The 13,946-nt window shown below is 39.8% G+C and overlaps 1 pseudogene across 1 annotated transcript; it reads left to right on the top strand.

Annotated features, from left to right (window-relative positions):
* The first annotated feature begins 1,489 nt into the window (after window positions 1-1,489).
* Window positions 1,490-2,424, top strand: LOC308271894 (olfactory receptor 8B12-like; annotated as a pseudogene). The gene has a single exon. The product of its transcript is annotated as an olfactory receptor 8B12-like (transcript).
* Window positions 2,425-13,946: the final 11,522 nt, after the last annotated feature.

Here is a 13,946-nt window from a genome sequence, read left to right as displayed (position 1 = left end):
GTTCAGGGGCTCAGATTCAGACAGATCTAGGCTTGACTATGGACTCAGAAACACATCGTCTCAGTGGGCGGCTCACCTCTGGGTATCATTATCGTGAGGGATAAAATGGAAAGATTTGGGGAGTGTTTTAGATCTCCCTAGACACGGGTCATTATCATGGCTCTGTATCAAGCACATTACTGGGTATTGAAGACAGAAATGGAAATCATTTTTTCCCACAGTAATTTTTAAGTTGAAAAAAGAATTTTCCCTAAAAGCCAATCAAGCAATTTCTAGGGATAAACAAATCCTTCTTCTTCCTTAGGGAGGGTAGTCTCTGAGGAAGAAGTCTTGAGGGATTCTCTGTTTTGATATTAACTTCATGAGACATGTTATGGGCAATCCAGCCTTGGACTTTCTATTTTTCGGTTACCCACAGGTCAGGAACAGGTGCCTTGTTTTTCGTGGAAGGTGGAGGGGATTTTGGGAAAATTAACAATTGTAAGTCATGTTGTTTGGTGCATAAAGAGTTAGAAGAGGTTCTGATGCTTTGAAGTGGGCTTGGAGGACAGGGCTCTGAGCTCCAAGCTGCCATTCCCTGTTCACCAAGTCTTTACCTCCCCAGGACAATTTGGATGGAGACAGCAGGGCATAGCTTTATGAAGAAGGGGAGCTCCTGCTGACTCTGATCAGTCACATAACATGGTTACCAGCACAAACTGTGAGTCAGACTGTGCAGGTTTTCCTGGCAGAAGCTCAACAGTTTAGTGACTTTGGGCTAGTCACTTAATCTGAGTGTCTCATCTGTAACACAAAGAAAATAATGTTGTCCCAAAGTTCTTAGAGTACAACCTTTCTCTGTATCTCCTAAATAAAAACGTGTTAGTTAAAAAATTATTATTAAACATGCAGCCATTTGGTTGAAGAGACCTTAAGAAAAAACTCCACCACTAACTATATAGGAGCTCATTTTAAATTAAACAAACTTAAATATAAATTAAAACTAAATTTAAATTAAAGTAAGATTTAAAAAATGGTGAATAAAAACCCCAATAAAAGGTACACCACAACTTGGCCTACGTGATCTTGTAGCCCTGACCTGGAGCCATGGTGGCTTATATCTGTCAGGACTGCTCTCTTCCAGGGAAGAAGCCCAGATGTCAGCCATGGAGGCAGAGGTGGGAGGAGGAAGAGAATCGTGAAGAGTCTGACTCCAAGACCTAAAAGACATCACTGCCATTTGGTGATCCTCTCTGCCTCAGTGCCAGCTCTCTTTCTGGAGGCCACGTTTAGCCTCATATGGGAATCTGAAGGCCAAAGCCACTTGCTACACCATTCATTACTTCCTGTAGCGAATGGTGAAAGCTTCCTACCAAAGTTCAAGTGTGTTTTCTGTAGATTGGTTTTCTGAGACTAGAGGAGGGATAAGGGAAGATGGCGGAGATGTTTCCTCTCTCCAAGTGGCAAGTCCTCTTGTTTTGTTCTCACAGACCTCCTTCCCAAGAGAAGAATGGCAGCCAAGAACTCCTCATCCATCACAGAGTTCATCCTCGCAGGCTTAACAGACCAGCCTGAGTTCTAGATCCCCCTCTTCTTCCTGTTCCTAGGTTTCTACCTGGTCACTGTGGTGGGGAACGTGAGCTTGATACTGCTGATAGTGCTGAACACTCACCTGCACACTCCCATGTACTTCTTTCTCTTCAACCTCTCCCTAATAGATTTCTGTTTCTCCAGTACCATCACCCCCAAAATGCTGGTGAGTTTTATCTCCAAAAAGAACATCATCTCCTACTCTGGGTGTTTGACTCAGCTCTTTTTCTTTTGTTTGTTTGTCATCTCGGAGTCTTTTGTCCTGTCTGCGATGGCCTATGACCGCTATGTCGCCATCTGTAACCCCCTGCTGTCACAGTCCGCATGTCTCCCCGAGTGTGTTTTCTGCTCTTGTTGGATGTGTATGTGATGGGGTTCACTGGGGCCATGACCCATACAGGGAGCATAATGAGCCTGACCTTCTGTGGGGACAACCTGGTCAATCATTTCATGTGTGACATCCTTCCCCTCCTTGAGCTGTCCTGTACTAGCACCCATGTGAATGAGCTGGTGGTCTTTGTTGTTGTGGCCATCGATATTGGGGTTCCTATTGTCACCATCCTTATTTCCTATGGGCTCATCCTCTCCAGCATTCTTCACGTTCATTCCACAGGTGGCAGATCCAAAGCCTTCAGCACCTGTGACTCTCACATGATGGTGGTTTGTCTCTTCTTTGGTTCTGGGGCTTTCATGTATCTAAAACCACCTTCCACTTTGTCCCTTGAGCGAGGCAATGTATCCTCTTTGTTCTACACCATTGTGGTGCCCATGTTAAACCCATTAATCTATAGCCTGAGGAATAAGGATGTCAAAGTTGCCCTGAGGAAAACTTTGGGCAAGAATATATTATTTTAAGAAGGGAGCAATATTCTAACTAGGAGACACTGGGGAGTCAAGGTAATAGAGGAATCAGCATCCTCCTTACACAGAATTTTAAATACTTTTTTGTGATTGTCCCTCCGCCATCATACATCATTATGAATTTCCGTATGATACAGCCATACATGCACACAGTGCTCATTAAGTCCTCCCTAGGTTCTCAACCTACTCCCTTTTTCCCCCTCCCTTCCTCTTCTGAGCAAAGTGATTCACTTTGTTAAGTTTTTGTATATATGTACATCACATCTATTGAAGTGTTTCCCTTCCCAAATCTTCCTCCCCCATCCCACCTTTTTCAGTTAGGTCCTCTCTTTCACTGAGTGCTTAATGCAGATCTATTCTCTCTGAAACTTGCTTCACCTCAGGTATTTTAAGATTTTATGCATTATTTTTTTTTTTTTACAGTTGCTTAAATTTGAGTAGGTCTTAAAATCATTTAATAGTTTTTGGAGGGGCAGAAATATGTTGTTACTCACACACATACAATTATCTGATGCTGGATTCAAGTCTGCTTTTTGCTTTCCTGTCTCAATGCTGCCTCTGAAGATTTCCTTTAAAAGTAAAGTAACATATTGGAATCTGATTCTATTTACAATAATTTAATTATCTTCTTTTTTTATTGGTGCACTGTATTCATACATCATATTGGGATACAAACTTTTGTGGACATACATGCACACATCACCCAGTCAGCCCCCACCCGATCCCCACCCCATTCCCTCCCCATCCCTCCTTCCCATGCTTGGCTTAGTGGTTGACATCTAGTATTATAGCAATTTATCCAAAATTAAAAATGTTAATCTCACATAACAGTTTCATTTGTCTGATACCAAGCTTTTGATAACTTAAAGATAACATTTCAATATTTCTTTTTGCTTTCTTTCTTACCAGAGCATGTTTTTTTTCTGTTTTTTTAGGTGAAACTATCATATATTCATATATTTATTTTTCAGAAAAAAATCTATCCTAATATGGAATATGAATTCTAGATACCCAAAACGATCTTGAAAAAGAACAAAGCTAGCAGATATATATTTTCTGATTTCAAACCATATAAAGCTACAATAATTGAAACAGTGTAATACTGTTCTAAAGGCAGATATATAAACCATTGGAGTTAAATAAAAGCCTAGAGATAAATTCTTCCCTATATTGTCAAGTTATTTTTGACAAGGTTTCCACGAACATTTGGTGGTAGAAATAATAATCTTTTAACTAAATATTGTTGAAAAATAATAATTACATGGAAAAGAATAAAATTGGACCCTTACCTAATCCCACATACAAGTATTAACTCAAAATAGATAAAAGACCTAAATATAAATCTTAAGACTATAAACTTTTAGAAGAAAATCTGGGTCATAAAACCTCACAACATTGAAATTGGCAGTGATTTCTTGGTTATGATTTCAATGGCACAGGCAACAGAAGAATATACAAACTCCCTAGAAAATAAAAAAAAATATTGTATATCCAAAGACAATGTAAACAGAGTTAAAAGTGACTAATAGAATTGGATAAAATATTTCCAAATGCTATATCTGAAAGTATATTAATATTCCAACTAGAAATCCTAAAAATTAACAACAATAAAGGCAAACAATACAATTTAGAGATAGGTAAAGACTAACAAAAATAATGAATCTCCACAGATAACCAATCTTAGTTGTCTGTTGGATGGAAAATCTTGTTTCTCTGGTTCTGGTGAGTGTTACCTATTTCTTCTTTGTAGTTAATCTCTTTGAGTATTTTCTCTAGCGCTGGTTTTGAAGACATAAATTCCTTCAGTTTCTGTTTGTCATGGAAGCTTCTTATTTCTCCATCTAATTTGATAGAAAGTTTTGCTGGATAGGAAATTTTTGGCTGGAAGTTGTTTTCTTTCAGAGTTTGGAATATGTTACTCCAAGCCCTTCTGGCTCTCATGACTTGGTTTGGGAAGTCTGGAGTGATTCTAATTGGTTTGCCTCTGAATGTCACTTGGCCCTTTGTTTTTGTTGCCTTTAAGATTCTCTGCTTGGCTTCCACATTGGTCATTTTGACAATTATGTGGCGTGGGGATCCTCTTCTCCGATCTTGTCTAAAGGGAGTTCTATAAGTTTCCTGGATCTGTGTGTCAACCTCTTGCTCTCTATTTGGAAAATTTTCTGCTATTACTTCCTTGAAGAGATTGTTGATCCCTTTGGTTTCACTTTCTTTTCCCTCCTCTATTCCAATTATTCTAAGGTTAGCTCTCTTAAGATGGGCCCATATTTCTTCCATGTCAGATTCCTGCTGTTGGATATTTTTTTCTAGATTAGAAACTATGCGTTCATTTTTGGATTGCTCATCTTCTAAGAGCGAGATTCTGTTCTCCATGTGTTCTAATTGGTTGTTTGTGCTTTGAATTGAGGCCTTTACTTCATTAATTGCATCCTTTATCTCTTTTTGGCTCTCTCTGAGTTCTTTTCGAAGCACCTCTATTATTTCTACAGTTATTTTCCTGATTTGATCTTCTAGAAATCTCTGATTTTCTGTTTTATCGGGTTCTGATGTTGTGGGGTTGTGCGCATTCTTTACTACAGTGTTATTCCTCTTTCCCATGATTTCGGAGGTTTGTGCCTTCTCTGGGTTCTTCCCTTAGGTCACTATGACTTCACTTAAGGTGCTCTGGATCTCGAGTCTGTATTATCTCAGACCCTACTACTCCTTTACTGGGTTGTATCACAGAGTCTCCGACCCAGGGAGTCGATAGAGGCTGCTGTAAACTATGGGGGGTGCCAGGTTGCACGTTCTCCTATGGTGTGATATCTCTGCCACCACCACTCCCTCACTGGGTCAAGTCCCAGGAGGTACAGTACTGGGATTTCTCCTCTGTGGCCCGCAATTTGACTCACTGTTCTTGAGTACGCAGATGTAGCTGTACTGGACTCGGTGAATTCACTGCTGCTGCCGCCGCCGGTGGCAATATGGCGCCTCTGCCACGCCCTCGGCCGTGAGGCTGGCATATTTTTTCTTCTCTGGTTTTGATTTCCACTCTGAATCCCTGCAACGTGTGCTGAGCTCAGCCACTGGGAGCTTTAGACGCTCTCTGCGCGGAGAAATCCCGCCTGGCTGTTCCGCAGTGGCTCACCTCGGCTTGCTGTAGCCGTCCGTTGAGTTCGCCGCTGCCGCCGGCAGTATGGCGCTGCTGCCGCGTCCTCGGGCGCGTGTGTCTCCTCTGTGGCCCTGAGCTCTGTTCTCAGTCTGCTTTCTCTCTGGAGCCTGGTGGGTTTTTTTTGTTTTTCTGGTGATGGTGTTTTCTGGCTATGAAAGGCGCTGGTTTTGTGGTAATTGAGATTGGTTGTTAGCGGGGCTCTTAAGCCCCGCTTTTCTCGGTCGCCATCTTCCCTGAAGTCAATAATTTAATTATCTTCTTAATATATAATTTTTGAAGATTATGTTTTGAACTTTTTCTGGGGGGGGGGTACCAGAGATTGAACTCAGGGGCATTCTATCTCTGAGATAATACCCCTAGCCCTTTTTATTGTGAAATAGGATCTGATTAAGTTGCAGAGTGTTTCACTAAGTTGCTGAGCAAGGTCCCAAGCCTCCAATACTCCTGTCTCTGTCTCCCAAGTACTGGGATTAAATGCATGTGCCAGCATGCCAGGCAAAAATTACATTTCTTGAGGGTAGGAGATGAAAATATTTTTTGTGTTTTTCTTGGCCAAAGGACAAAAAATATGTTAAGATTCTGTTTTGTGGTTTCACTAAGAGTGAGGTTTTGTGTGGAACTTACAATGTCAGCCTAATGAACTATAATTTTCTAGGTTTGAATTTCTAAAGATTTTGAGTAGAAGTCACATACATTTGAAGACTAAGGAAGTCAGAATGTAGAGCCTTTCAGAGTTTAATTTGGACATGTGAGTCATGATGGAGAAAGCTGTGGCTCAGGATAATGAACGTGGAATCTGAAAGTTTTAAAGGAAAAATAATTAATTTGGCGATCTACTGAGTTATCAAGGCAGCTGCTTATTGAAAGAGACATTTCAATTGCACAGAATTTTAAAGACCAGCAAACCAATTAGTGGCTTAGAATTTCTATTTTTAACATTTTTATTTGATATTTTTCAATGTTTTTGTAGGAGAGATTTTTTCTGAACTTCCAAATTGCTGAAATGCTAGAAACAGCAATTAAAAATAATGAATAATTTTTTATTCTTTTACTCCATATTGCAAAAATGACTTCTTTTTATGCTCTTAATCTATTTCTTTCTGTTGGGTGAAGGGTCACAGGAGAGGAAATATGAAGGGGGGTAGCATTAAAGATAATCTGAGAGATCAATTAAGCATTCAAACTGGAAACAGTTGCTTGAACAAAGTCTGGGTCATTTGGTCTAATTTTCCCTCCCATGATGTTGGCACACAGCACAAAGAAACACAAACTGTAGGGATTAGTGACTGTCCAGTGCCAGTTGCTCTCATGCTTTGCCCAGGAGGGAGCCTGTACTTGCTGTAATGTGCACAGCAAGAGAGGTGCCATGTGTTTATGGCAGGCTGAACCTGATTGCTGTGGTAAAGGAGTTCCTACAGGAGCTGAGCCCATAAACCCCTGCTCAGCACAGGTGTGTGGAAAGAGATGCTGGGATTGGCTTTGAGGTGGCCCTGAGCTAGAAGAGAGAAGCGGGAAGAGCCTAGGGAGCCACAAGCTGGAGTCTGGGGAGAGACTTCTTCATCTGCTGTCTACTCTGCTGATTGTTTTCAGCTCTCCTCTTCCCATGCTCCTGCTTTCTCGTTTCAATCATGCTGAGCTAGAAGGATACAGAATGTGACAGGAAGAGCACTCTGGCTTGCCCAGGTCAGCCAAGTGTTCTGGCTTGGCCTTCTTCTCTGTGTCTGCTGTCCTTGCCTGTGGGTAATGAAGTCTTCTTCCTAGGATGGAAGAAATACAGATTTTCTGAAGCAGTGGAGTGTGGGGAGTAGTGTTGCAGGGAGCAAGTGGGTATTGAGGGAGAGCCTTGACTGTGCCCTGCCACCCTCCTGGAAGGACCAGAAGAAGAAGCAAGGCTCATCTCCATCTCATGGCTGCAGGGAAAAATCCCCAGGGAAACTGAAGCATCATTTGTGCAGGAGAGCAGGATGCTGGCAGCACAGGCAGAGGAGGGCATTAAGATCCCCAGTGCCCACAGGGTCTACATTCTCTTTGATGGAAGTTGTGGATTTGCCCTGTTGGAGTCTAAAGCAGCATGTGCATTGCTTGTTTACATTCGCATAGCTTGGGTTCTGGAGAGAGCCACAGGGAAGTGGAGAAAGAAGGAGGAGGAAGTGACGGGGCACCTCTCGTGTGATAGGCACCGGCAGGCGCTCCATGTAGAGCAAGCCGTCAGCATCCTGAGGTGACAAGGAAGAGGTCCCAGAGAGGACAGTTACTTGTCTAAAGCAGAGCCTAAGAGCTGGAGGGGCCAGATACATGCAGTTCAGAATCAAAGTTTTAGTTTTTGAGAAAACACAGAACTTACATGACTTAAAATTAAAGTAACTTCTCTCTAGAACTTGTTTGTTTTCATTGTTAAAATTTTGAGATGCTGTTCAAAGCCACCCACTATGCTGGATGCTAAAATGTACATTTAGTCTATCTATTGAGTAAAGTAACCCAAGCCCAGATTAGGAAATCCAGTCAATGAGGGGATACATTTAGACCAGTCTGACTTCAAAGCCTGTGGACAGAATGTTGTAAGGTGGTGAGATTCTCTGTTGCCCCAAGTTAAGTCACAGAGAATTTCTGGCTAATGTTGAGGACACCAGCAGTAGGGGAGGTTGTGGCCATGTACTTGACTTGGCAGTGGTAGTGATGGTGGCTGTCAAGCTTCACCATTTGATTAGAGCTGAAGGGGTGGCAATGCCAGGTGCAGACTTTGAGGAAGGATCAGTGTTGTCATGTGGAAGACTTGAGAGAACAGGTATTTTGTGAATAAAAAGAAGCTACATCAAAGATCCATGCTGTCTTTATGAGGTTATAGAGGAGGCAAAGTTAAGCTAAGGTAAGCAAGTTCTGACTCCCTTTGTTTTAGAAAGTAAGATACCGAGATAGAAAAAGAGGAAATTGCCGGGCGTGGTGGCGCACGCTTGTAATCCCTGCACTTGGGAGGTGGAGACAGGAGGATCCCACAGGTTCGTAGCCATCCGCGCTGGCTTAAGAGACCCTGTTTCCAAATAAAAAAGTATAAAATAGGTCTGGGAGTGTAGCCTGGAGGTAGAAGAGTTTCCAGGAACCCCAGTACCACCAAAAAAAAAAAAAAAAAAAAAGAGGAAATGCTAGAGATGTGACTATTTGTCAGAATTGTACAACTAAGAATTGTATGCTTCAATGTACATGAATTTTACCTCAAAAAGAACTATAATCATCATAATCATGGAGAGTAGAGTTATTGAGAAACAGATGATATAAGATTGCCATCAGCAGTCATTGAAGCTAGGTGGGTCTTTATGGGTTTATTATAATCTTCTGTTTTCTTTTAATAGTTTTAATAAGTGTTCCATAATCAAAAGTTGAACAAAATCAACTGAAAATGGTTCAGAGACTGGAGCATTAAAGAAAAATAAATACAATTATAAAATGCAAGAAGAACAATATAACACCAGTTCTAGTGTTCTATTGCATAGTAGAATGACTATAGTTAATAATAACATATAATGTATTTCAAAATTCCTAGGAGAGTATTTTGAATGTTCTCATTGCAAAGACAGGATAAATGGCAGAGGTGAGAGGTATGCTAATTACCCTGATCTGACCACCATAGAGTGTGTAATCTAAGAAAACAACTAAACATCACACTGTACCTTATACATTGTATAATATGTGATTATTATGTGTCAATTAAAATGAGAAATAAAAGAAAAATGGCTTTTTAAAATTGTGCATTCATCTCAGCAGTATTTATGGCAGTAAAGATTTGACATAATAAAATGTCAAACAAAGAAGAATTGACATCCTAAATGATGGTGTTCCCACTGAAGGGATGTCATGAAACCATTAAGAACAATGCTGTTGACATTTATTCATTGATATGGAAAGATGACACTGATACATAGTTTAAAATATTTCAAGATAATACATACAATGTGGTGTACCAACAAATATCATTCATGCATATTGAACAGGGATCACTTATGGGTGGTAGAAATATGGATGGTTTTTATTTTCTACTTACTATACATGTAGTACTAGTAAGAGATAAGATTGTTAAAAGGAATAGTGAGGTTTTGTGAATTGTTTATTCAGTGATTTGGTTTTAATTGGCCTGTTGGTGGATTAGTTTTCAGTGAACTGATATTCAGGGAGCTAATCTCACTGTTTTAAAAGTTAGAATCAATTTGATTTCATTATTAATGGAAGTGATTCAGCATCTGGAAAATTGTTGTCATTTATTAATATAGGAAATGCAGGATGAACAAGTCTTTGAGGAAAGAGTGATATCAATTTTTAATGTGTCAAATTTTAGGTATTTGTTTGGTGTTCAGATAGAGATAGACATAGTATTTGAAGTGATCAGCCAAGGGTATTCATGGCATGGAAATGGTGAAAATATTTCAAAGAGAATAAATATATGCCAGGGAAGGTGGCAAAATAATCCATCTTTAACTCTTGAAGGAGACCAAGAAGTAGCCAAAAGTTAGGGGAATATCAGAAAAGTGATATGCCTTGAAAGGACATGAGATCTAGCATTTTGAGATCGAGTTATCTGTCACCTGTGTCAAATAAAATAGAACCACAAAGTATTTGTGAATTTAACAACACCTGATTTGATCTGTTGAAGAATATTGTGGCACATAAGGCAGACTTTATTTTTGTCCTTTTATGGAAGAGGAATTTCTATGTAGAAACCACTCAGTGTCTTGTTCAAACTGTATCACCAGAACCAGATCTTTGCACTTCTAAGCCACTTCTATTCTAAGCCATCTGATATATTGTCTTGAGTTTAAAATAGCCACTGGAATAAAGTTGCTGAGGGAAAGCTTTGTAAAATATTGGAATACATCACTTTCGTTTCTAGACGTGTTCAGATATTGTAGACAGTCTTCTCAGTCCTGAATTTAGGATTACAGAGGGATGCCCATTCCACGAGGGAACTGTGCTCCAGTGCTTTTTTTTTTTTAACCTTTCTTAGTTTTTTCTCATCATCAGTCTGTTAAGATGTCTCAGAATAATCTCCTTGTTTTACTTATCAAACCACGTATCTTCCTTCCGTTAGTAACACTCCAAAGTTTCTTAGTTTTTTCCCCGATTAATTTATGCACTACACTTTCTAGTGCAGTCTCCAGGTCTTTTTTACCCTTTACATTTCTTGTAAATGATATATTTTACAGTTTCTTTTTTTAATTGGCACAACTCCACTTTACTAATTAGCACTTTCCCTGAATTTAAGTCCCCTGTGCAAAAGGTCTTCGGTTTTAGGGAGTTAAGAGCTGCCTGGCAACTCTCTAGCTACAGCGTCCTCAGCAATCTCTGCCACTCAGTTAATATCCTTTGCCAGCAGGACAAGAAAGGTGAGGTTTCTTCTGTGAACACCTTGACCTTAACAGGCAGAAATCTTTTGGCCATCATTACCTTCTGTATCGATGTCAACAGAATAAAAGCTTCTAGCTTGAATCAGTTTCAGTAAACCTGATTAAGTGTAGTTCATATTACTTTTACTATTTTTAATGAAAACAAAATGTCTGCTTATCAAAACCCCCAAAGAAGGGCCAGGCATGGTGGAGCATGCTTGTAATCCCAGCATTTGGGAGGCTGAGACAGGAAGATTGTGGTTTGCACAGCCTCAGCTACTTAGTGAGGCCCTTTGCAACTCAGTGAGACCCTATTTCAAAATAAAGAATGAAAAAATAGGGCTTGGGGTGTAGCTCAGAGGTAGAATGATCCTGGGTTTCATCCCCAGTACCACCAAAAAAAAAAAAAAAAAAAAAACCCAACCCCCCCAAACTTAAAGACAATAAAACCCCTGAAAAACTATTTCAGCTAATAAAATATAATTGACTATTTCAGAGAGTAAAAATAATTATTTTATTGCTTTCCATTTGTTTTTGTGCAATTACATCAACAAGTTTTTTTCCTTTCCCTTTTTGCAGTGCAGGAGCTTGAACCTCAGCATTGGGCAAGTGATTTGCCATTGCGCTCCCTCAGCCCAGCAAGTTTTTGAGAAGCATCTAGAATAAATCCTCTGATAAATGAGGGCTATGTTAATGTACCCCAATGTTACAGAATTTATAACTTTCCTTGAAGAAGCTTTTAATGTAGTTGAGGTTCATGAACTATAATCTGGAAATAAATAATGAATAGAATGAGGCTGTATTAAAGTAAGCATAGTAAGGATGCTTACTAGAAAAATAAATGAATAGGAGGGCAGTGGAATTACTTAATTCAAGCTTATTTTTCAGTTCATTTCTTCCTTATCCTTTAATAACATTATTTTTAATTTCTCACTCCTGAAATTCTTTTCCCTTTGGCCTCTGTGACTTTTTTTTTCTTTTCAGTACTGGAAATGGAACCCTGGGGCAATCTACCCGCCCCCCCCCCCCCCCCCGGGCTCTATTTTTTATTCTTTATTTTGAAACAGGGTCTCACTGAATTGCAAAGGGGCTCACTAAGTAGTTGGTTGAGGCTGTCTGCGAGCCGTGATCCTCCTGTCTCAGCCTACCAAATGCTGGGATTACAAGCATGCACCACTACATTCGGCTTGTGACATTTAAAAAATTCAGCTAAGCGGGGCGTGGTGACGCTCCCTTGTAATCCCGGAGCTTGGGAGGCGGAGACAGGAGGATCGCGCTGGTTTAAGAGACCCTGTTTCCAAAAAAAAAAAAAAAAAAAAAAAAAAAGGTCTGGGAGTGTAGCCCGGAGGTAGAAGGGCTTCCAGGAACCCCAGTACCACCAATAAATAAATAAATAAAAATTAAAAAAAATCAGCTAATTGTGAAATGAATGCTCAGTGGGGAGTAATTTAATTTAGATAAACACCTGTGAATCTAATATTATTATTCTTTTATTTTTTGTGGTACTGGGGATTGAACCCAGGGGTATTGTACCCCAGCACCAGCAGCCTCCATTTTTTTTTTCTTTTTGAAATAGGGTCTTGCTAAGCCAGGTGTAGTGATGCACGTTTGTAATCCTAGCATTTAGGAGGCTGAGACAGGAGGATTGCGGTTTGTGGTTTCAGCTACTTAATGAGGCCCTTTGCAACTCAGTGAGACCCTGTTTCAAACTCAAGAATAAAAAATAGGGCTGGGGGTGTAGCTTGTAGATAGAATGCCTCTGGGTTCCATCCCCAGTCCCCGCCCCCCAAAAAACAAAACACAAAACAAATAAACAAAAAAAAGAAATAGGGTCTTGCTATGTTGCTGACAGTCTTGTTATACTGCTGAGACTGTTCTCGAACCTGAAATCCTCCTGTTGCAGCCTCCCAAGTACTGGAATTGCAGGTGGCACAGGTGAGCAACACCATACCCAGATATTTTTCTTCATGTTTTTAGACAATGACACCCTGTTGACTAGGTTAATTAACATATTCACTTTACCTAGGAAGTGAGGACTAAATATAGTTGGCTTTAATTCTAGGTTTGTTTGCGTTAAATTTTTGCCCTTGATTGCTACCTTTTTTTTTTTTTGACATTTTATTTCCTAATTACCTCTTTGTTGGCATTTTTGAAAAATTCAGTACTTGCCATTGCTTGTGTTGTTGATTGGTCTTAAACACTCCTCCTTGCTGCAATTTCCTACTTTCCAGTGATTCCCACTGTTCAGACGATTCCTGTATTGGTTTAGGGTCCCTTTGACCCAACCTCTGATCTTCAGTTTTCTAATTTCTGATCTTTGTCATTTGGAGTCTGGAGAGCATTTCATGATTTTGTCTAGAAACCTAACTCTTTCCCCTCATTTCACCGGTTCTGTCGTCCATTTCTGGTTTCCCTGGGCTTGAAAACTTAAATTTGATCTCCTTTAATTCTCTTTTAAACCACAAAGACTCTACATCCTCTTTTGTCTTTCATCACCATATCAAAACATGCAGCACTGTTCATCTTTTTCTAATTCTACTTCTTGTAAATTAAGCCTTTGAGCTAATTTCTCTACTTTCTGTCTTTTTCTGTTCTAGCCATTGTGAAACTACTTGTAGCTGGGAGTATTAGTCATTGTTGCTTTCATAAATAGTGAATAAACCTATTTATTTAATAAACATTTTTAAAAATTGAATTTTTAATAAAAATTAAAATATATAATTGCTAAAAGAAAAAATTATTTTTGAGTTTTTGTGCCAGAAGGTACATTTATTTTTATTTATTATCATTATTGTTATTTTGGTGCTGAGGATTAAACCCAGGGGTATTCTACCTCCAAACTACATCCCCAGTTCTTTATAGTTTTTATTTTGAAACAATCTCCCCAAGTTGCTGGGGCTGGCCTCAAACCTGCGATCCCCCAGCTTCCCAACTGGGGTTACAGGTGTGTGCCCCCCACACCTGGCTCAGAAGGTATGTTATTTATTCATTAA

The sequence above is a fragment of the Muscardinus avellanarius genome, assembly GCF_963383645.1.
Source record: "Muscardinus avellanarius genome assembly, chromosome: 1".
NCBI classification, from domain to species: domain Eukaryota; kingdom Metazoa; phylum Chordata; class Mammalia; order Rodentia; family Gliridae; genus Muscardinus; species Muscardinus avellanarius.
This window is presented reverse-complemented; position numbering and strand designations above follow the sequence as displayed.